This window comes from Solanum stenotomum, chromosome 9 (genome assembly GCF_019186545.1).
Source record: "Solanum stenotomum isolate F172 chromosome 9, ASM1918654v1, whole genome shotgun sequence".
Taxonomy (NCBI): domain Eukaryota; kingdom Viridiplantae; phylum Streptophyta; class Magnoliopsida; order Solanales; family Solanaceae; genus Solanum; species Solanum stenotomum.
The window spans coordinates 39902508-39927508 of record NC_064290.1 but is presented as its reverse complement, the minus strand read 5'-3'; the positions used below and the strand labels follow the sequence as shown (position 1 = coordinate 39927508).

Sequence of the window (25001 nt, the reverse complement as noted above, 5' to 3'; positions counted from 1 at the left end):
ACAATACTCTCCCTACCTAGTCCCAGCCCCCATTATCCGGTGCTCGTGTGGAAGAGGACCTGGCGGCCGTCCGGAGGAAACTTGGAGGTTTATGTGCTAGTACCTCGACATCGGTTCCACCCTCCACTACCCTTGAGTTAGGGATGCTCCGGCGCCAGCTGCGATGGGAGAGGAAGAAGAATTTAGCGAGGGATCACCTATTGGGCCGGATGTGGAAAACCCTGAGGTCATTTTCTCTTGCGTCGCCCCCCAACAAGAGCTTCTCACACTCAAACCTGAGGACTCCACGGTGTTTCCCTCGTTGAGTGACGCGTGGACCGACGAGACAACCCCCGAGGACATGAGGTCCGAGAGTGACACTTCCCATTCCCATGGACCCTGATTTGAATTTTTCCCTTATTGGCATGTAATGAGCAACACTTATTTCTCTTTTGTTTCCCCTTATATTTTTGTAAGCACATGGATGTTAGTTTTTGTTGTTTCTCACAGTTAATATTAATTGCTAAGGTTTGATAACATATTGTTCTTGTTGCTGAGTACTGATAGGGTTTCGAGAATTGACCCATGTACGATACGAGGTCTACATGTGTGATTAGGGAAAATCAGGGGAGGCAGGGCTGAGATTCTGTCTCATCCTGTCCCGCTCTGGTAGAAGAAATTCCACCCCGGCGGGATTTATCCTGCCCCAGGGGTCTCAACTGAAACAGAACCTAAGTTACAATTTTTTTGGGCCTTTACTTGTTTCTACAATTTTCCACTGATCCCCAGGCAATAATTAGGCATTTAGGATAACTCCCTTCACTAGGATGGTCCAAGTCTATCCCAAATAATTCTCACGGTTAACGCTCCCGAACATACTACCATTAATTCTACAACAAAACCACGCACATCCCCCGAATATGCCCAGAACCTCACACGATTATAGTCGGTCGCCACACACGTCCATATTTTATTTTACGAATCACATCGTAATTTATCTAGACCCTTGCACCGAACTTCGTACAACATTTATTTCCAACAACAAGTTCATGAAACTCAAGCAGTTACCACTTGCACCGTTTCGAACATTTAGACTTAAATATGGCACACATCAAAATTCAGACAACCAATACTGTGCACATAATCATATCATAGCATTTGAGTAAAGCATCTTTCACACCAACAGTTATTTCAAAACAACAATATGAACACATTCACAGTTTAAAGTAACAGCTCACAGACAAGTCCAAATTATGAATTACTTCGCTCCATGGATGACCATTACTGATCATCCATGCATTTACATCGTCCCTAAGGCCAAATACCAATTGAAACCTTCTCAGTTCCAATTTTCCTTGCTTGTGTTCCATCAGTCGTGACCACGGCATAAGGTTCATGTTGTCGAGATACCAATTGGACTCAACTCGTACCACAAGCGACAATTCGCACGAAAGGAGAGAAAAGGTGGAACAACTTTCTAGAATGCTTCATAGATTCCTTAAGATTAGATGTAGATATGGACACACCAATCCGCAAAAGTCTATTCCACATTTTGCTCTTGTAATGGGAGACCGCTAACCTGGGCTCTGATACCAATTGTAACGACTCAACTAACCGAGCCGTGCGGGAACCTGTTCTAACACCTAAGTAGGAGAACCCTCAATCCCTAATGTTTTAAAAGTGTGGAAAATTAAGAAAACTTACGAAATAAAGAAATCCATGCAATGTTTTTATAAAATAAGAGTTGTAACGACTCAAGGTTAACTTGTAAAGTAATTAACTTCCCCAAGGATCTGGTCTAAATAGGTACAAGAGCTACTAAGAGTCCAATGTATAACAAACTTATAAATGATGTAACTCCCACCATGCGGAAGGAGGAGTAGAAGCTGTTGAAGATTATCTTCATCTTCGCATATGAAACATCACTGATCTTGCAACCAGACTATGCCCAAAAAGGCATAGCAAGAATAGTATCAGTACAACCACACGTACTGGTAGGCATCATTGGTCAACCCGATGCCCACCGCATAATATAAGGAAAGAACTAGTAAGAAACATGCATAAAAATCGTTCAATCCTCCACCTTTATAACTCCCAATGCCTTAGAGGTTCTACCCCTTACTCGCTCCGCTCTTGATCATGCTTAATCATTCTATCCCTTAGAGGAAATTCCTGAAATAACTACTACCAATCCAGTCAACCCTCACGATACGTCCTTACTCATTCCACCAACCACTCAACCCTTGACTTCATAATTCACTCTATCAAGGCTTATAACCATTCCCATACAATTTCCCAACCAGAGTAGAACCTACAACCTGTCACCACCCTATGTACTTAGTAGTTCCTAACACCGATCACCTCTCTAAGCGACACATAGTAACACCTGGACCTTTGGTCTCCGCTTACTCTACCACATCCCAATTTTCCCTAACCATTCATAGTTCACTCACTAACGAGATATCCAACAACAAGCACACCATATTAATACAGTTCTACAGAGTTATGATTCAGTCAACAGTTCCTGAAGCGATGTACAATTCCACATTCTTAATATCACCTAAACATGCATATATGACAAGCCAATTGTCCTCTCATAGAACCCACACTCAAACTGTTAGTGTATTAAAACGTGAAACCTGATCCCAGTTAGTGTGGCGGACGTGACACCCGATCCCATATATGCGCCGAAATGTGGCACTCGATCCAAGTAAATATGTTGGAACATAACGCTAATCCATTCAACAAGCTACAATTACAATCACAATGTACATTCTCATTATCATACAATCAAGTGTTGATTCATGACATACATTTATTCATTCACACTCATCTCATTAGGTTTGATCAACAATGTTTCATTCACATAAATACATGCATTACAATGACGCAATTACCAACATATATTACGCAAACAAGAAATCAAACCATCACCTAACCTTAGGTCATAGAATAAGACTTCCTCCTACAGTATACGTTTGAAGTAACACTTAGGAATATACGTAAAATCATCTCTTTTAGGTGCACAAACATCTACACAAGCATTCTACCATTGATTACCAATATATTACACAGTTAATCACAGGTTTACAACTACTCAATTAATAAACCTAGCCTACCTGGGCGCCAAGCATCTACACGAAATTATGGCTCCACTTCTTATTTTTGGACCTCGTGACAGTGGATTTGTCCAAGAATTCATAAGCTATCGTCGTCCTTGCACTAGAAATCTCTTCCTCCTTCTTTCCCAAGCGTAGGGCAGCTTTTTGAGGGCTTCTGGGGTACTTCTCGCCTATTTTTGGTGTTTTGAAAAAAAAGGTGAAAATAAGACTTCACGTTATTTAAGTTCTGTCCCGACATTCCCGCTCTGGCGCCACTGTCCTAGCGGCAACTGACCCGCTGTGGTGTGATGGTGGCCCCAGTTTTCCCTTGACATTTTCCTTTCCTAAATAACGACGGTTCTGGTCGTTACATATAGTGAATGTCTGTTATGTGGGGTCCATTAGAGAAAAGCTCTTTGAGTTCTCCATCAGTTTGGACAGGTTCAAGTGATACCATTGCAATACAATATGGATCACTATAAGTATGATTTTGGACCAAATAATCCACGAGTTTATAACATATATATCAAAGATAGAAGAGGGTGATGGCCATAGATATGGGTGCGCGACGATCCTTCTTTACATCTGAATATTGCATGTGGATCTTGAAAGAGGTTAATGGCAGAGAATTAAGTGAAGAAGGGTATTATAGGCTCGCTGATGAAAAAGAAAATATATGGGCACGTAATTTGTGGAATTATGGATATGAAATCACGCCATATATAAGAGAGAAAATGACGCCAAGCTCTTGGGATCAATATCATCGAGATTTCAAAGTTTTAGGATAACTTCCCCATGTTACCCCTTTCCCTTTAGTTTATTTCCAGTTTTCATTTTTAATTATGATGTAATAGTTGAATTTTAATCAATAAATGAAATTTTATTTTTTTTCTTTATTTTGCTCTAACTCTAAACTCAAAATTGGCAAATATGACTTCAATTAATCATGGTGCATCACTTATTTGTCGTCTTAGGCTTACCTTTGGCTCAATGAGGCTCCTTGCATTTTAGGACGTTTATTTTTTGTAAAGACATTGTGTTTATTATCTCAATTTATGCAATGTTCTAACTTGTTTCTCTTTAGATTTTTATTTCTTGTTTATCCCTCCCCAATGGTTGATCTGTAGACTATGATTTACCGCACACGATAAAAGGGCGCTCTTCTTTCTCCTCCTAGTTTGAATCGCAAAGAAAAGAGAAAAATGGGAGATAACAATGCTATTACGAAAATGGTTGAAACTGTGGAAGAAGAATATCCTTCGAATGAGTTGATATCAAGGTTAAAGCAAAAGATAAGGGAATTAGAGGAGGAGATAGTTGATAAATGGGAATGGGGCCAAATTACTACTTTCTATCGATCCCTCCTTAGATAGATAGTTTATTTGTAATCATAACTAAATCTTCAAGTTTTTATTTGTAAAGAATAAAGTGAAGGAACATAGCTATTAAACGATGACTTTGGTTTACTAGAGACATCAACATATTTTTTTAGCTCGGTGGAAACAAAATCCTTTACCTCAGGATCCTATTAAGTAGAAATAGAAAACGAAATAACTAGAAAGGTTGTTAGAATCCCCCTCTTCTAGAAGGGTCATCTACAAAGCTATTCATTTTATATGTATTCAGACCAAAAGCTGACATAGATGTTATGGGTAGAATTCTTTTTTTATCTAATTTTGTTCACATCTTAGATCTATAAATTGACGCATCCCATAAAGGAGCCGAATGAAACCAAAGTTTCATGTTTGGTTTTGAATTAGAGACGTTAAAAATAATGAATCAGCGTTGACTATAACCCCTAGACTTCCAAGCTAACGATGTGGGTTCGATTCCCGCTATCCACTCTATATCTATTTATTCTAAATATTTGAATCTATTCATTAAATCAAATTTAGTTTGTTAGTATTAGTACATCATTGAATATACAATTCAAAAAATTCTTTCACATCTGATTCTTTCTGGGTTTTTTTTCAAACAAAAAGTTGAAATACAAAGAAATGAGTTCATTGTCTAATGGATAGGACAAAGGTCTTCTAAATCTTTGGTGTAGCTTCAAATCCTATTGGACGTAGTTTATTTTCATATATTTTTTTTAGATTTCGATAACAAGAAAGACATGGATAACCAACCTGCCACAAATCAGTTTACCTTCCAAAACAACCCTCCACTAAATCATCCTACTTCTTATCCTCAAAATCAACCAAGCTCTATCCACATTCCTCCATGAACACTCAGTTTCTAAATTACCCATATCCACCTCAACATCATATATATCCCTCCAAACCTGCGTATTGCGCTCCACGCCTAAAAAATCCCACCGTACAACCTCCTCGATATGAAGCACCTTTGTATCAAAACCCTTGGTATTGTACACCGCTCATACCATATCAACTGCCTCCATATAAAAGGCCTCCATGTCAACTACCACATCCTTCATATTAATAACCTGCATATCTTATCTACAATGTCAAGTTCATCACTCAAAAACATGACAAAAAAAGGTAATTCAATGTTATAAAAAAAAGCCCATAAAATATTATACTCCTTTGGCTAAATCCATAGCTCAACTCTATGAAAAAATGAGGATTGATGGCCACATTACTCCTATCGACGCAATAATAATGGATATACATACATGATGGATTGAACACTCTAAGGTTTATGCTTATCATTCAGGGATGAAGGGACATACCATAGAAGAATATCGTGATATGAAATACAAAATTTGATTGATACTAAAATCATACATTTGAAAGACTCTGTGCCAAAGGAATCCCAATAGTGAGCATGTTGAAAGTCATTTGAAGCAATTTTCAATAAAGGCTTATACTGTTTGAGTTTAAGTTTTCTACATTTAGGCTCCATTAAGTTTTGACAAGGAAAGTACCCATATTAGCAAATGGACAATAAAGTTTGGTCAGAATCTATCATATCAATTGTTGCTTTAGAATGTTTTGTTTACTGTCTCGAATCATGTTTGTTAACTTTATAATTTGGAACTACGTTAGATCTGATTCCCATTTATGAGAGGATACGTAGGCGTTCTTATGGAGTTCGATCTTATCCTCATAAAAATTTACATTTTCCCTGATTATGGAATTGGACAGAATTTTTGAGAGGGTCTCAAAATTCCATAAAAAAACATTTTCTCCTAAGTATGCAACTGGGCAGAATTTTTGAGGATCTCAAAAAAATTATCAAAAGAGCTTTTATTTTGACTTGCAATACTAGGGAAGAATTTTTTAGAGGATCTCAAAACTTCATCAAAAGCTCTTCTCATTCGAGTTGCAAGACTGGGCAGAATTTTTGAGAGGATCTCAAAAATTCATGAGAAATGACGTTTGATCTATAAAGAAGCGTCTGAAAGTCTAAAGTATTACACTGCGACATAAATTTTTGAGGAAACCCAATTTTTTTTGACAAAATTGATTCTGAAAAGAAGGTCGACCTTCAAATAGACAAGATAAAGATCAACCTCCCCCTCTTACAAGCTGATTATTTTTCTTTGAATGCAAAAAAGACAGGTACCTATACAAAAGAAAATTTCTACATCGCATGAAGGATCAAGCTACTATTATATTGAGCTCGAAAAATCTCTTTTAAATGACATCATGCCCTTCTAATAAGACGAAGGATCTACTTTGTATCGAGCCTGATAATCACCATCAAATGGCACACTGTCCCTCCGATAAGATAAAGGACCAAGCTACTTTATACTTCACTTGACGATTGCCATTAAATGAAACTCAATCTCTCCAATAAGGTGAAGGTCTAAGTTGTTTCATGCTCTCAACTATATCCCGCCTGAAAATTACTTGTGCCCGAGAATTGCATGTGATCAAGAATTGCATTGTGTTTGTGTTCGAGAATTGTATTGTGCCTAAGAATTACATGTGTTCGAGAATTTCATTGTGCCTGAGAATTGCATGTGACCAAAATTTGCATTGTGCTCGAGAATTGCATGTGCCTGAAAATTGCATTGTGCTCGAATATTGCATTGTGCCCGAAGATTGCATTATTCCCGAGAATACAAGGCATGTTATATGGACATCAAGATTAAGATTTTTGGGAAAATATATATTTTAAATTGGTTCTGTGTTAGTGTTTCTTGCACACGTACCATGGAGAGTATTTTGTGTCCAATGAGGAAATCATTCATACGTCGATTTCGCAGATTAAAAAAACTAACTTACAGAGGATTTGATTTACGCATGTAATGCTAAATTGAAAGGATTGAACAAACAACCAATTTTCAAGGAAGTTGATATCTTGGTTCTTTGCTTGGCATTTATAGGTTCTATTCTATTTTAATTGGACACACATGTCAAAAAGATTTATGTTGGTGAACTCTTAATGTATATGTCACAAACCAAGCCTACACCCTAGATATGGCCGACACTCGAGAACCATTGTTGATCCCCAAGCGAATCCTCATCCTGGCTGACTACAAGCGGAAGACTAACTTGAGCATACATATACATCAAACTAAAAGAAATGTTAAATCAAAAGTGTAGTAAATCTCAAAACTCTCTGAATATACTGAGTATTAAACATAAGTTTTAAACCTTTGAAACTGAAAGACTCTCCAAAACTTTCTATCTATGAAGCCTCTACTATATATATAAGAGTGTCGGAACAAGACCCACGACTACTCAAAATGTTGTTAATACTAAGAGCTCATGAAATTGGAGTCCTCAGAAAGTAAGGAGACCTCTCTTGAAAGCTGACGAGTGGATGAAGTGATCTCAACAGACTCTTGTTGAGGATCCTAATAACATGTATCTACATCATTAAAAGATGCAGGTCGAATGACTTTAGTACATTGAATGTACAAGTATGTAATATAGCTGAACAACAAATAACTGAATGAAAGGACTGCAATAGATATAGATATATACTCAACTGAATGTAAAGAAATAAAGAAGTGAAATCATTAAAAATTTAAAAAATACTTCCTCATCTTTGAACTCAACATATTAAGTGATATAATAAAAATACACTTTTAACTTTATTTGAGAGATTCTCTAACCGACAACCACCACTATGAGCTACGTGATGATACATCATATCGCCCACTTGCCAGAATTGTATGTACCTTGCCGAGATATAGAACACCTCAACTAAGTGGATCCACTAAGCAATAAGGATTTATCTAAAAAGTATGATTGTGTACCAATATTGATAAGACATACTTTATGAGGGATTTGAGTTGTCTGAATTCATCCCCATATCCGTGCTCAATACTTCTCCAAATAATATATATACTCATTCTCATTTTTTTTTATTTTGTCAAAAAATATATACCCATGCTCAAATGTATAAAACATAATCTTTATCTAGTTTGAGATAATTACTCAAATTATCCTCTTAAAAGAGGTAACTGCTCTATACTCAATCTTTCTGAGAACTCTTTTATCTTTCTCAAAATAATATTCTCTTTCTTCATGTAAAAATGAAACATTTGGGAAATATTTAGTTCCCTTTATACTCTTGCTCAAATCTTGGTTAAAACTCTTTCTCAAACTTTTATTTACTTTCTCAAAAACTCAATTTAAAACAAAAATGTTGGCTTTAAAAGATTCTCTAAATTTATAACTCAAAATAGGGTTCAAGCTGAAATATAAACATGAACAAATCTAACTCAAGGATCTCAATAACAATATAGAGAACTCAATACTCAGAACTCAACGATACTACTCATCTCAAGAATACTCTATTCATAGGTTCTTGCTGAAATATAGAAATGAACGAATCAACTCAGGAATCTTAATGCATAACATATAACATTTCAATAATTAGGAATAGAATTTCAAAAATAATCAGGAACTCAAGAACTCAAAATCAACTCATCTCATAAATACTCAAATCTAGGGATAAAATTGTAGATTACTCTTTTACTAATTTGAAAGTAGATGTAGGGCGCGAGGACGAACTAGTCCAACACTACGATAACCTTACATACCTGTAAGGACAAAGTTTTTGAAGAATCTTGAAGAAGAACTTGATTAGAATCCTTGAAACCCTAGCTTGAAGGAGAACAATCAAGAAAACCTTTCTTAAGATTCTTGAATTAGTTTCTTGAAAACTCTATGGCCAAGAATTAGGATTTTCATCAATAATTCATGATTGTATGAAGAAATTTGAGTTGCAAAGAATGATATTCTTTGATAAGGACTTAGCTTGAAGAAGAATCTTGAAAAAGATGGGAATAATCTTGAATGGAAGTCTTATGCTTTGATTTTTCCTTAGAGTTTTGCCTTAGGGTTTGAGAGAGAAGAGAATGAAGGATTAAGAGATGAAAATCTGATTATTTTGGACTTTTAATTTGTCAAGAATTCGTTTAGGGTTTTCTTAGAGGTAAAAGACAAAAACGACCCTTTTTAATTTTTTTGCCATCGGCTAATTCGTCATTGCACTGTATCATGTCACTAAAATGGTCATAACTCTTTACTCAAAACACAAATTGTTGCGAAATTGGTGGTGTTGGAAAGAAGGTTCAAATACTTTTCATTTGATAGGTTATGAGCCATGTAAATATTTAAATTCTAAGAGATATGGTTGTTTGAAGTTGACCCAAGTAGAATATTACATCATCGGTATGAAAGCTTTCAACTCAACTTTGTGCTAGGGGATTCTAGTGACATTAATTCAAATCCAAATTCATTCCCACACTAAAGAATTGAATTTACACATATAAAAATTTTAAGAATTACCCGATATGATCTTATTCATAAATGAAGAATGCTTCGAGTCTAAACTTAGAAATTTTCTGGGTGTTACAGTACAATTGTATTATATTGGTTTTAATTCATCATTTCATGTGATTTTCCATTTATTTGGTGGAACTATGAAAAAGTTAAAATTGATTTTTTGAATATGATAGGTTGTTCTAGTAATGTTTCTAGAATAGTCTAGGATAATTATCTTAAAGAAATATCTAGATATCTAGAAGATAAAGTTCACTAGATTTTTCTTGTAGATGTTCTAGAGGAATTAGATATTTGTAGAGAATCATGGAATAGTCTAGATTTTGTAGTATCTAGAACCATTCATAGATAAATATAAATAGGGGATGATATTATACATTTGTAACCCAACCCAAGAACAACTCAAATAAAAGATTCTTCTTCTATAATCAAGTTCTCCTATCCAAATTCTTCCTTTAACTTTCTAGCTTCCTCTTCTTTAGTTGATTCTTATGATCTTAGTTAACGATCTTGGGCAAGCAGAAGGGTTCCCAAATTATACTTTTCTTTTGCTATTCTCTACATGGTATCAGAGCCATAACCATAGGTTGGCTTGTGGGTGTTATTTCAAGATCGGGTTGGTGGTAGATTCAACTGGTTTGTATATATGGATTTAGCGGCCGTGTTAATGGACTGGGGATGCAGTTGTTGAATCAGTCCAATTACAAGGTATGGAGAGAATTTGTGGGATGTTGTTAATGGGAATGGCACAAGTCCTCTTGCTGACGAACCAGAAAATAGCAATGTGTACAAGAAGTGGAAGTAGATTAATGCGAAGGCAGAGTTTATTCTAAAGAGGACAATCTCCTCCGATTTATTAGATCATATTATAAAGTGTAAATCAGCTCATGAAATATGGAGGACCCTCGATCGTTTGTTCAATAAGAGGAATGAAGCCCGACAATAGATATTGGAGAATGAATTGGCTAACATCACTCAAGGTAACCTTTCTATCGCCGAGTATTTTTTTGAAGATTAAGAACTTATGTTCTGAGATATCTTTGTTGAGTCCAGAAGAGGCTATCTCTGAAGCATGAATGAGAAGAATTGTCATTCATGGTTTGAAGCCTGAATATATTTCATTTGTGACACCGATTGAAGGATGGGCTCAACAGCTATCCTTGGAAGAGTTTGAAAATTTGTTGTTGTCACAGGAACTACTAGCAAGGCAGTTGGCTAGTGTATTTGTCAAAGGAGAAGAAAATGCTCTTGTCACCAACAAGAAGAACCTTAAAGGAAAAACATGAGATATGCCACACTCTCGATCCTCAGGTGGTTCATGCTCACCTAGAGAGAAGGAAGAGCCTTCCAACTATTATGGTAAGAAGCCTCTCAGATGTTATCGTTGTGGCAAAGTAGGGCACATAAAAAGATATTGCCGAGCCAAGGAGGGCAATATGGATCAAAAAGTTGCTGAAGAAGAAGAAGAGTGGGAAAGTGTTTAGTAGCTAAGGCTCGAGCAATAGATGACATGATTTCCATCAATCTTGAAAAAGATTAGATCGATGATCTAGAATGTAATATAGTCGATCACGTGGAGAAGCAAGAAACAAATGTTGTAGGCATGAAGTAAGAAATTTTTGATGATATTCCAAGTGGTGATAGGGTAGCTGCTATTGAAGAAATCAAAGAAGAAGATCTTGAACAGGCAATATTTGAAACCATATGTGCTAGTGGCGACCTTTACAAAGAAAGCATTGAGGGAGATGTATTGGAAGCAGAAGTATATGGTAAATCATCTACAATATTAAGGTCAACTAATGACTCAGAGTATATTTTGAAAGCAGATGGGGAAAGTAGAGATCAAATAGAGGAAGAAGCTGATATTGAATTCTGAAAGACAAACGATATGATTTTTGAAAGCTCTGAAGCTGCCAAAAAAATCTATTGAAGAGATGATAAGAGTATATGGCAATGGATCTTATGTTGGTGTTGAGACTTCACAGGAAATTGATAGTGTTTCTGTGGATAATACAATTGTCGAGAAGTTAAGAGAAAGGGGGAATATGAGAACTCAACAAGGAGATAATCTACATGGATCAACTGACGATGAAGAATTTGTATCATTTGAAGAAGTAAGAGGACTTAGGAAGAAACTGTCGAGATTTTCATCAAGATGTGGCTCATAGCTTCATTTGAGTTCTTCCACGACAAGTTTGGGGTAGTTTCCAAAAAATCACTTTAAGGGGAGTGTGAAAAAGTGAAAAGTTGATTTTTTGAATATGATAGGTTGTTCTAGTAATGTTTCTAGAATAGTCTAGGATAATTATCTTAAAGAAATATCTAGATATCTAGAAGATAAAGTTCACTAGATTTTTCTTGTAGATGTTCTAGATGAATTAAATATTTGTAGAGAATCATGGAATAGTCTAGATTTTGTAGTATCTAGAACCATCCATAGATAAATATAAATAGGGGATGGTATTGTACATTTGTAACCCAACCCAAGAACAACTCAAATAAAAAAGTCTATAATCACGTTCTCCTATCCAAATTCTTCCTTTAATTTTCTAGCTTCCTCTTCTTTAGTTGATTCTTCCAATCTTACTTAACGATCTTGGGCTAGCAAAAGGGTTTCTGAATTATACTTTTCTTCTGCTATTCTCTACATGAACTATAATTGTTTTGAGTTCCTCTTGAATGATTTATTAATATTGGAGATTAATAAATTTGCCTTGATTACAGAAGATATTGAGTTCAACTTCAGGTACATATGTTGACATAATATTTGTTTTAACTTGAAATCCTTTGTATTGTGCAATGAATTTACTGTCAATTTATTTATTCCTCTTCATCGGAATGTTATTCTCTGCTCCAAATTTAAATGGTTGAGAAGAACATGTTTAAGTAAAAAATTGGTGCTCAAAGTTAAACTTAATTTTGAAAATATTTGAAAAGTAAAGAGAAAAGCATTGTCTTCAAGAAAGTGAACAACTCAACTTAAAATTTACTCCATATGGCATTGAATTGAAAGGCTTGGCGTTTCTATGGGGTCTTTAATTTCTTCAAATGCTTACGATAAATGGTTTCTAACTTTGGTTAAAGTGAATCTTTTACTCATATGTCCATAGTCACTTTAGTTACTATATATCTTGCTTCTGCAGATATAATTTGTTGTTGCTATGTTAAATGAAGTGAAGAAGCAGGATTTCGATGGTACAGATCTATCTGAAGGAGTTTTCCCACAAGTCACAATTTTGACAATTGCAAGCTTGTGATAATTTCAATAAAGTTAAAAATTATTTCATAATTTGAAAATTACAATTCATCTGCTGCTATGCACTGATGATATGCTCATTTTGTTCGGTTGTTCCCGAAAAATGAATCGGCTAGCGCCTGGCTAATACAATGTAGGTTAAGCTTTCACCCCAACAAGAGATCGAATACTCAAAGGAAGAGAAAAGATAGTTCAATAGACTTGAGAAAGACAATTCAATAAATTAATTCCTTGTAATTTATGGTTTATAAAAATTTCAGCAATAAAATTTATTGTCTATGAAGAACAAAGTTATTATGTTGGGTCCATGCTTAGCGCGTACCATATCTCTCTAGTACCACTACTGAGGCTTAACAGCTCGAGATAGGTCAACTCTAAGTGTGATTTTCATCTATAAAGACCGAATAAGTTAGTTTAATGCTATATTGATTAATTATCCATTTGATTTAACAACTAAATCATAGAATTATAGAGTAGAAACCGAGTGTTTTTGCCTCTAGTTTAAAAGAGTGAAAAATTGATGATTTGGGTGTTGATTCACAGTCAAATTTGGTATCTTGTGATAGATTTCGACTCATAGCATTATAGGTGTAATTCGGAAACTTAATTTTTAAATTTTGATCTAGAGCTTGAGTTTGATTTTTTTGTTGACTTTAACTTTGAATTGGTCTAATATTGCAATATTATGAGTATTATTCACCTTATAGGGTAATCTTTTGAAGTGAATGAATTTGTTTGATGGATTTTGTGTTCTTTTGAAGTGAATGAATTTGTTTGATGGATTTTGTGGTAAAATAATTTGGATGATTAAAGTTTTTTTGGGATTGAAATAAGCTAAGACTTTGAATGTAAGAGATTTTTTTTCAAAGTGACTTGAGTGTTTCTTTTGAATAAATTGATGATTTTAGTAATGTGTAACTTTGCATAAATAGCTCATTTTACTAATGTATTACATGATTTTTTCCTATGAGTTCACATAACCTCAAAGTAAAGATACGTGGTTTGACTTTGTTTACAACCTAAACTTATTTTTCTTTTCAAAATTGGTCATGCTTTTGACACTAGGCCGGACGTTAAAATTAGCTAATAAATATGATTCGTTTAATTTTTCATTTATTAATTCAACTCATTTTTACCTACTCAACTTTATTCTTTTAAAAGTTAGGCTGATATTGTCGAAATTGACTCCTGAAAAGTTTGAAAAACCTTATTGAAATATTTTTAAAAAGAGTTTTGTACTTGATATTTTATACATAGAAAAAAAAACCTCATTCGATACTTAAATAAATTAAAAATAAAATAAATAAAGAAATTCAATTTTTCATGATAATTGAATGGGTTTGAATTATGACCTTGTTTAGCTTATCATAGCAAGTAACATTTAACTCACTCATTATTAATTACTCAACTCATTTGAATATTTTTAAAATAATTAACCTATTTGTTAATTTAACCTCATTTTAATTTGTGCATATTCAATCTACCTGCTCAGTTAACACTCTTATAAATAAATAAAAAAACACTCTTATCACTAATTAAGTAGGAGGGGCAGAAAAACACTTGGTCCCCAATCTTTGGGTGGTTTTTGGTAGGGATGAATACGATATGGTATATATCGAATTATCATTATATATTAAAAATTTTAATATTGTAATTTTGATATTATGGTATTTGGTATGGTATATGGTATGCATTTTTTTAATATTTGGTACGGTATTTGATATTTAGAAATAACATATCGAAATATCGAATATCATACCGAAGTGTATATATATATATATATATATAAATTACTCCTAAAATACTAACAAATATGCAACCTAGTATTTGTGTAAATATAATGTTTAGAAGTTGAAAATTTGACTACTCGATTTTGATTGAAATTTAATTGATAACAAAAGGAGTGTTTGTACTTTATTATGCATATATATTTCTACATGTGTAATGTGTTAGTATGATGCAATTGAAACATTTTTTTAATTGTCGAAGTCATAATACTCTATTATATGAGTATATATTAGTCGAAGTTAAACAAATTATGATTACCGATTTACCATATCGTAAAATACCGAAATCAAACTTCAATACCGAATTAAATTGGTATGATAATTATATAATGTTTTAAAAATCGAATACCAAAATTACAGTCTTAAAACTTTCAAATACTGTACCGTATCATACCATGTCCACCCCAATCTGTTAGCTTTATATGTATACTGGCACTGTCTTAACTATAGTTGAATGGTATTTTTTTTATATATTTATTTATAATATAATTAATATTAATTATACAACTGTTCGTAGATGGAATGCCTTTTCAACTTTATGATTAAATAAAACTACAACGCATGTAATTTCTGGTCTTCGTAGTCAACCTGAAACAATCATTTTGATGACAAATTTATTAAAATAATATTGGGTGTAGCCAACACTCTTTGCTTATTTTTTAAAGCTCGCATTCAAAATTGTGGACCGGAAGTATGACAAATAGGGTCAATCTAATACAACGAATCTGTGTTCAATGCAACAAAGATATATCTGTTGACAAATTTACTACCTTTATATGCTTCGTACGTACATGTTACATAACTAGTCTCTCAATGTATGCGTTATTTGTGTATTTTCAATATTTAAAACTAATAAATTCCTGAAAATTATGAATACGATTCTTTATTAGTGATCTATCGCTTAACTATATTGAAGTAAGGTGTAAAACTTGTTCAATTTATCATGCCTTTCGAAGAGTTTCTGTCGATCAATTTTTGTAAAAAGAAGATCACATCACTTTTTTCATCAATATATGCTAAATTTAGAAAACAAATCGATGATATTTAGTGCATTAAATATTAATTTAGATACTCAAATAGGAGAAAAAAAATCAAAATAGAAACACCACACAAGTAATTTGACTACTATCAATAAAACGCTTGCCAAAATAATTAATAGCTTACTTGTCTTCTTACTTCCCTTGATACAACCCATAATGCCAAACAACATCCTCTTTATATTTCTAGCGATATAACAAAAGATCAAAGGGGTAAAAACACAAGTTTATATACCCTACATGATCAACAAATTTTTTGTTAAAGATGTACGGTAAACACTTGTAATTTTTGAGTTATTGGTGTTGACACCCAATTTTGACCCTCCATAATGTAGATTAATCATCTATCTTCTTTAATTACAAATGATTTGAAATAACTGATTTTATAAAGAGGAAATTTTAGGTATAGCAAAGATAAAAATTCTATTTGTATGCTATAGCTATAATTTGCATAATTGCGCTCCATAGTGAATTTTATGATTGCTATGGAGCTATTAATCTGTATATTTCAGAATTCATTCGAAGCTATATACAATTTTATTTTTTAAATAAATTTAAAAAAATGTTGTAAATTCTGTTACAAAAAAGAAAGACAATCGCTAAACTCACGCAAATATATCTCTTTCCTTCTACGACTTCTTCATCAGTAGTGACTCCATTGTAACTGGGTAAATCACATCATCAAGCTTTGTTATTCTCATCAAGCAATCGAGATCAAATCAATTTTTGAGATAACAAGCGCAGGTAAAATGTATTTCATGCCGAAAAATGCTTTGATTTTACTTTTTTCAGATCAAAATTGGTGTTCTTCATGTATTGAAACTCATTTTTGCTTTAAACATCCATCAATTGAATGAGCAATTTGAATTGTAATTTTTTTAGATGTTATAGATTCTAACTCATATAGTCACAATCATTGTTCGAATTTGAGTAAGATCATCCGTTGAATTATGCAAAAAATTGTGCTTGTATAATGTTCTGGAAGATATTGTTGTTTATCCTTCATTTTTTAAAGTAGATTTGTTTTTTGAAAGTCATTAATTTACAGGATTGTATATCATGATAGTAATCTATGGTTGTTTGTTCTGATTAAATAGATCATTAGATGTATAGTCACACAAATTGTTCCTCCATATTTGAGATTTGAAATGTAAATTATAAAAAGCGTCTTATCCATGATAGGAAAAAATTGTCAAATATTCAAAAAAGTTAATTAGCTGAATATAAGATAAAACTCAACCATTATGAAATAGGACAATAATATATTTGTTGAATTATGAGAACCATTTCGAGCTGATAGGTAATTGTGTCTTTACTCAATTACGATATTTTGTAAAGTTGTTAGAAAGTTTGTTAGGCATAGTTAGTTGGTTAGTTCATAGAGTTAGTTAGTCCTCTAACTATATAATGTACTCTACAGTTTAGATTGCAAATACACTGAATTTATCTCTTCTCTCTCAAGCCTTATTCTCTGCATGATTCTCTAGCTTATCAGTTCTTCCATGGTTGCTGACAAGGTATCAGAGCTTCCATTATAGATCTGAAGTACTTCTTTACTCAACTCAACGCAGCAAGCTCATAGGAAGGTATCTCATATAAATCAGATCTAAATAGCAAGAAACATGGCAATCAAGGAGGAGCAAATCAACACAAATGGAGTCAATTTCAGCAAACAATTCACGCCATTCCTATACCAGATCACAATCACCCACTGTTTCTGCAGCCAACCGACACTCCAGGTAGTTCTCTAATCTCGCTTCAGTTAACTGGATCTGATAACTATTTTTTATGGAGTCGATCTATGAGAATTGGTTTGCTAGGCAAAAGCAAGTTGGGGGTTTGTGGATGGTAGGTTACCTAAGTCTCAATTACCAGCAATGTATCATGATCAGTCGGAGAAAGTAAATGTTGTAGTCTTGTTCTGGATCATGAATTAGTTAGACCTGGTCTTCTAAGTAGTGTAGTTTATGCATCAAATGCTAGCAAAGTATGGGAGGATCTAAAGGAGAAATCCAACAAAGTTAATGGATCTAGAGTCCTGTTTCTGCATAGAGAGATTCATACTCTCACTCAAGGAACAATGACAATTGCTGATTACTTCTCTAAGTTGAGGGATCTCTGGGATGAGTTTGATGTCATCATGCCTTGCCTAGTGTGTGCTTTTCCAGAATCCCAACGCTATTTACAACATTTCGAAAACCAGAGGTTACTCCAGTTCTTAATGGGACTGAATGAGTCATCTACTCAGTCCTGAAGTCAAATTATAATGATGAGCCCAACTCCAAGAGTTAACAAGGCCTACTCAATGTTGATTGATCAGGAGAGCTAGAGAACATTAGTCAATTTTACTCAGGGGATACACATTGGTGATACACATGATGGAACTGCTCTGTTAAATCACACCAGACCTAGTCACAGTGATGTTATTGCACTGTTTGGAAACAATAGGGTTACTAATCATATGGGTGGTATAGGAGTTACACATCATAGGGCTAGTAGTAGAAACAACTATAGAGGAAAAAAACCCCAGGTCTTATGTGAAGTTTGTGGTTTCAAAGGACACACAAAGGATACCTATTATAGGATTGTTGGATATCCTATTGTGGGAGAAGGAAAGGAGTGCTAGCACACTATCAGTCCAGCCATGCATGTAATATTACCTTTGCCAATCATACTAGTGTTCTGACTACAAGGACATAAACAAGCAGTCAACACAACTACTGGCATCAACAGATTGGTCATCAACTACCTCTGCAACAATTTCCCACTGAAGGCTACTTATCAAGCTTCCAAATGCAGTCTCACAACTCTAAAGTTCTCCCCCATTTGCATTAGCTTGATCTTCAACAAAGTAGAGGAGACTCTCCACTCATGTATCATGCAGGCCTTACTTCACTCCTGATCAATACCAACAGGTTGTTCAAATGCTGAATAAGAGTCCTGCTGATGGTTCATCCACTAGTACTACTGCAGCAGGTAACCTGATATCCCTAATGTCCAATTACATGAGTCAAAATTGGATAATTGATACAGGTGCCTCCAACCATATGACATCAGACATAAACACATTAAAAGACTGTCAAGTTGTTTCAACTTCTACCAGTAGTCAAGTGCAATTACCAATTGGAAATATTGTGTCACTCATACAGGTAAAACCATTGTGTTTAAGGATCAGGATATCACAAATGTGTTGTTCATACCTAAATTTAAATACAATCCACTATCAGTATCCCAACTCACAAAAGAATTACAGTGCTCAACATCATTTTTTCCTGATTTTTGTATATTTCAGGACCTCTCCACTGAACAGGTGAAGGGAATTGGTAGAGAACACCAAGGCCTATATGTGCTACATGGAGGGTCAAGTCTACCAACCTATTCCCCTTCATCTTATCAAGACAGTCACACAGTCAATTTAGTCTCTACTAATAATGCTCATCTTTGGCATCTTAGATTAGGCCATGCTCCATTTGAAGTACTAAAAAAGCTTGGTGGTCTTCCTCACCTAACTCAGTCTCCTAAATCTCCTCATTGTATTGTGTGTCCAAAAGCCAAACAAGAAAAAATACCTTTTCCTGTTAGTACTAGAAGGTCTCAATTTTCTTTCCAATTACTTCATTATAATGTATGGGGACCCTATTGAGTTCCCACTTATGATGATAAGAGATACTTTTTTACCCTAGTAGATGACTACTCTAGACATACTTGGTGTACTAGTTGCATTCTAAATCTGCTATTGGTATAGTCTTGAAAGACTTTATTAATACAGTTCAAAATGTTTTCTCTTCTACCATTAAAACTCTTAGAACTGATAATGGCTGTGAGTTTCTAAGTACTTATTTTAAAGATCTTTTAAAGGATTTTGGCATCCAACATCAAAGCACATGTGTCTACACTCCCCAACAAAATGGAGTGGTTGAAAAGAGGCACAGAACTATACTTGGTATGACCATATCCCCCAGATTCCAATCAGAAATGCCCTTGAAATTTTGGGGAGAATGTGTTATCTTTGTAGTCTATCTTCTGAACAGGCTCCCTTCTAGAGTTATTGGCCATAAGAAACCTTATGAATTGCTCTATCTACAACCTGCCACTGTGACTCATCTCAGGGTATTTGGCTATATGTGTTATGCCACAAGTCCTAAGGCAACTGACAAGTTTGCATCTAGAGCCATCCCAACTGTTTTCATGGGTTATTCACACTTACAAAAGTGTTACAAATTATATGCACTAACCAACAAGTCATTTTTTTTAGAAGGCATGTTGTGTTCAAGGAAGACTTGTTTCCTTTCAAACATATGAAGGGGTCTATATCTCCTATATTTCCAGTACTTGACTTGTTGTCTCCTAACACTCATTTGAGCTGTGACAGTGACCCTGGAGAGAATTTTGCTCCCTGTCATGACAATCAGACTGTGGTTGATCAAAAACAACTTGTTTCTCCCTTTCATTGTGGTCCCTGAACCTAGGAGGTCTGCTAGACATCACAAGCCTCCAGGGTGGTTGCAAGACTTTGTGTCCAATTCTAAAGGCTCTTTCTGGCTCTCCTATCCACTCCTATGTTAATTACTCAACTCTAAACCCAACCCATGTACAAGTCCTGGATTCTATTGATACTCATCATGAACCTCAGTCATTCAAGGAGGCTTCTCTTGATCATAGGTGGGTGGATGCTATGAAATTGAAAATTATTGCACTTGAGGACAATCATACTAGGAGTATAGTGAATATACCTCCTCATAAGTTCCCTATTGGTTGTAAGTGGATCTACAAAGTCAAATACAAAGCTAATGGTGAGGTGGAGAGATTCAAGGCCAGATTAGTAGCAAAAGGGTTCAACCAAAATGAGGGCATAGACTACTCTGAAATATTTTCTCCAGTAGCTAAAATGGTGTCTGTTAGTACTGTGATTGCTCTGGCTGCTTCCAAATAGTGGTTTGTTTATCAGATGGATGTTCATAATGCCTTCCTCAATGGTGATCTTGTGGAAGAAGTGTATATGACACTTCCTAATGGGTTTTCTAGACATGGGGCCTCTTCTAAGGTCTGCAAACTCCACAAGCCACTCTATGGCCTCAAACAGGCCTCTAGACAGTGGAACAAAAAACTGACTGAGGCTCTCGAAGATTTGGGGTTCATACAAAGCCACTTTGACTACTCATTATTCACTAAGAAGGAAGGGGAACACATTACAGTAGTTCTAGTGTATGTTGATGATTTGTTAGTCACATGGAGTTGTCTAAAACTAATAAATCATACAAAAACTGAGTTACAAACCAAGTTCAAGATGAAATATCTTGGTGAACTAAAGTTCTTTCTAGGCATAGAATTTGCCCGATCAAAGAGTGGGATAGTAATGTCACAAAGAAAGTATGCTCTAGAACTAGTTGCAGAATTTGGCCTAAGTGGTTCCAAACCAGCAAGAACACCTTTTGAGTTGAATCTGAATTTCACTTTTGAAGAAAATGACAAATGTATAAAAAGGGAAAACAATAACACTGTACTCAAGGATCCTGGTCCATATCAGAGGTTAGTGGGCATATTATTATATCTAACCATGACAAGATTAGACTTAGCCTTTGCAGTTCAGGTTCTAAGTCAGTATATGCAAACTCCAAAGGTCTCACATATGGAATCAACCTTGAGAGTTGTAAGATATATAAAAGGGTCACCTGGTCTAGGATTATATATGACAACAGAATCCACAAATACTTTGACATGCAACTGTGATTCAGATTGGGGAGCATGTCTACAGACCAGATGATCAGTGATAGGTTACCATGTGAAGCTTGGAGGAGCATTGATCTCATGGAAATAAAAAAAATAAGACACGGTATCTAGAAGGTCAGCTGAAGCTGAATTCAGAAGCATGACATCTGTAACTGCTGAGATTGTTTGGTTAACTGGTCTACTAAAGGAGCTAGGAGTTGAAGTACAAGTTCCTATTCAACTAATGTGTGACAGTAAAGCAACCATCCAAATAGATGCGGATCCTATTTTCCATGAACGGAACAAACACATAGACATAGATTGCCACTTTGTGAGGGAAAGAATACTGCAGGGAATGATCAGAACTAACCATGTATCTACCAGTGATCAACTAGCTGATATACTAACTAAAAGCCTAGGAAAAGCTCAACATGAGTACTTACTTAGTTCATTTGGTGTAAAGGACTTGTTTGACCCATCAACTTGAAGAGGGATGTTGAATTATGAGAACCATTTCAAGCTAATGGGTAATTGTGTCTTTACTCAATTAAGATATTTTGTAAAGTTGTTAGAAAGTTTGTTAGGCATAGTTAGTTGGTTAGTTTATAGAGTTAGTTAGTCCTCTAACTATATAATATACTCTACAGTTCAGATTACAAATACACTAAATTTCTCTCTTCTCTCTCAAGCCTTATTCTCTGCATGATTCTTTAGCTTATGAGTTCTTCCATGGCTGCTAACAATATTTGTATCCGTCTTCATCATCCATTGTGTCCCCATTAATGGACTCTTCACCCCTTTGCTCTTTCTCAACAAATTCAATATACATTGGTGATGTAGCAAATGAACTTATATAAACATATAGCGGAACATAAGAAGGTGTCTTAGAATTATATATATAAAAAATTAATATTTGGAAGTTATGAAGATAATTTTGTAATCATTTAAAATTTATTAAATATAAATTTATAAAATGATTCAGATTATAATAAATTAATGAATTTATTAATCCAAATAAATATTATGGATTAATAATTTAGTTAATTATTTAAGTCCAACAAATATAAATTTAATTAAAGTCAAAATTAATTGATTTGGGCTACAATAAATGACCCCAGCTTCCTAAGCCCAATGTCATCTCATCCTAGAGACTCATTTTGGTGCCACGCGGCATGGCAAGTCAAACAAATAATCCAATAGGATCATGACATGTGTCAAAATGACAAATCAATTCCATAAAGCTCATATGTCATGTCACTTAAATCTAATTGGTTGAAGGGAAACTTGTTCCTATCACAACTCTTCTGTTTTAAAACTATAAATAGGGGTCTTCATAATTCATAAAATGGACCATAAATTCTAAACAAGAAGTTAGAGGAAGCTCGTGTATCAAACACAATAGATTTCTCTATAAACTACAAGCTTAAGAATTCAAGAACGATCAAGATCAAGACCACCAAATTCAAGAACAAGTTTGAAGTCCTTAAATTCAAATAGAAGTCAAGATCAACATAAAGTTCAAGTTCAAGTTCATTGAAGATTCAAGAACAAACTCAAAAGCCATTGAATCCAAAATCAAGTTCAACGCAAATTCAAGATCAAGATCAAGAACCCTTGAATCTAAATATGAAAAGATGAATTAAGAGGAATCATAGAGATTGTAACATTCACACTTTGAAATGAATAAATATAATTTTTGTGATACTTTTCTGTTCTTGATTATTATTTTCTCGACGCTAATTTTATTGTCTACAAATTTGGCACGTCCAGTGGGACAATTTCTACCTCTTATCTCAACTTTTCAAGCTTCGAGATGACTTCCAAGAAGATCAACTCTTCATCGATTGCCTCTAAATCCACTGTCTACAAATTCTCTACCAAAGTCAAAGGAATCTTTAATGTTATCTTTGAAAGTTTTGTTGATGTTACGAGGAGCAAGGTCACTATACTGGGACAACAAACATTGTAGTGTCATCCACATCAACTCCTTCTTTAGGTCTTTGACTCTAGAGGGATTAAGGTCCTCCACAAATCCTTTGGAAAGAGGAAGCAGTGTTGCTGAAACGATTAAGAAATCGTTAGCTCTACTTGAACAATTTGGTTTCAAGAAATCTACCGCAAAGGAGAACTATGATTCAACCAGCGAATCATCTCCACATGCATAATGTAATGTGAGTCCGTTAAAGATCAACTTGGACGATAATCTATGCTACTATCCTATATCTCCAATGATCATGCAAGCAATGGTAACTATTGCTTCTTCCACTAAGGAACAACTTGCAAATATGACAAGTTGATGGATAGGATGGAAGGCCTTTTAGATGGAAAAGCTAGGCATGCTCCTGGAAAGGGTGTTGAAGTTTAAGAGACCAAAAATCCTATGAAGTAAATGCCTCTTGTCAAGGAGATTCCAATTTCTTCTGAAGGAATGATCCTGCTCGGTTGCTTGACGGAGTTTATCAAAGTAACAATCAAAGATAAGTATGAAATCTCCACTAAGTCTTCTCATATGTATGCTAAGTCATACATTGCAAGAATTGATAACTTTAAAATGCATGTTGGTTATCAACCTCCCAAATTTCAATAATTTGAGGGTAAAGGATATCTGAAGCAACATATTTGACACTTTATGTAGACATGTAATAATGTTGGAACCTATGTAGACCATCTTTTCAAGCAGTTCATCCACTCTCTAAAAGGGAACACCTTTGATTGGTACACGAATCTCGAGCCCAATTATATTGATAGTTGGGAGAAACTAGAGCACGAGTTTCTCAATGGCTTATATAGCACAAGACTTACGGTGAGTATGATAGAACCCACAAATACTTGTCAAAGGAAGGATGAACTAGCTATAGATTTTGTAAATTGATGGAGAAACGCCAGCCTAAATTGCAAAGATAGGCTTAGTGAAGCTTCTGTAATTGAATTGTGTATCCAAGGAATGTTAGGAGCTCCTTTACATCTTACAAGTAATAAAGCCAAAATTCTTCGAAGATCTAGCTACTAGCGCTCATGATATGGAGTTGAGCATGCCCGTTGATAGAAAAGATATGACGTTTGTCCATGATCCTCGCAAAAGAAGAGACAAGCGGGAACCTAAGAGATTAAGCAAATTTTGCCCAGGAATGACAACAAATAATCCAAGAATGTTAATGTGTCTCCTGTGAATTTCACTAAGGAAGGCAAGAAGCAAAGTGTGAGAACGACTTTCCACGTGCATCCGAATCAAAAGTCGACACTAAGGGAGATGCAAGAAAAAGAATACCCCTTCTTGGATTTTGACTTTTCTGAGATTTTTGATGAGTTTTTCAAGTTAAAGCTAATTGATTTGCTAGAGATGAAGTGACCTGATGAAGTTGAAAAAACTGATGACCCAAATTATTGCAAGTATCTTAGACTTGTAAGCCACCCTCTTGAAAAAT

At 34.7% G+C, this 25001-nt stretch overlaps 1 protein-coding gene across 1 annotated transcript in view; it reads left to right on the top strand.

Annotated features, from left to right (window-relative positions):
- The first annotated feature begins 229 nt into the window (after positions 1-229).
- Positions 230-25001, top strand: part of LOC125876926 (pre-mRNA-processing protein 40A-like) — a 1068087-nt gene continuing 1043315 nt past the window's right edge. Inside the window, exon 1 of the mRNA XM_049558216.1 lies at positions 230-240. The gene's annotated coding sequence lies outside the window, so the exon portion shown is untranslated. The remainder of the gene's footprint in view (positions 241-25001) is intronic.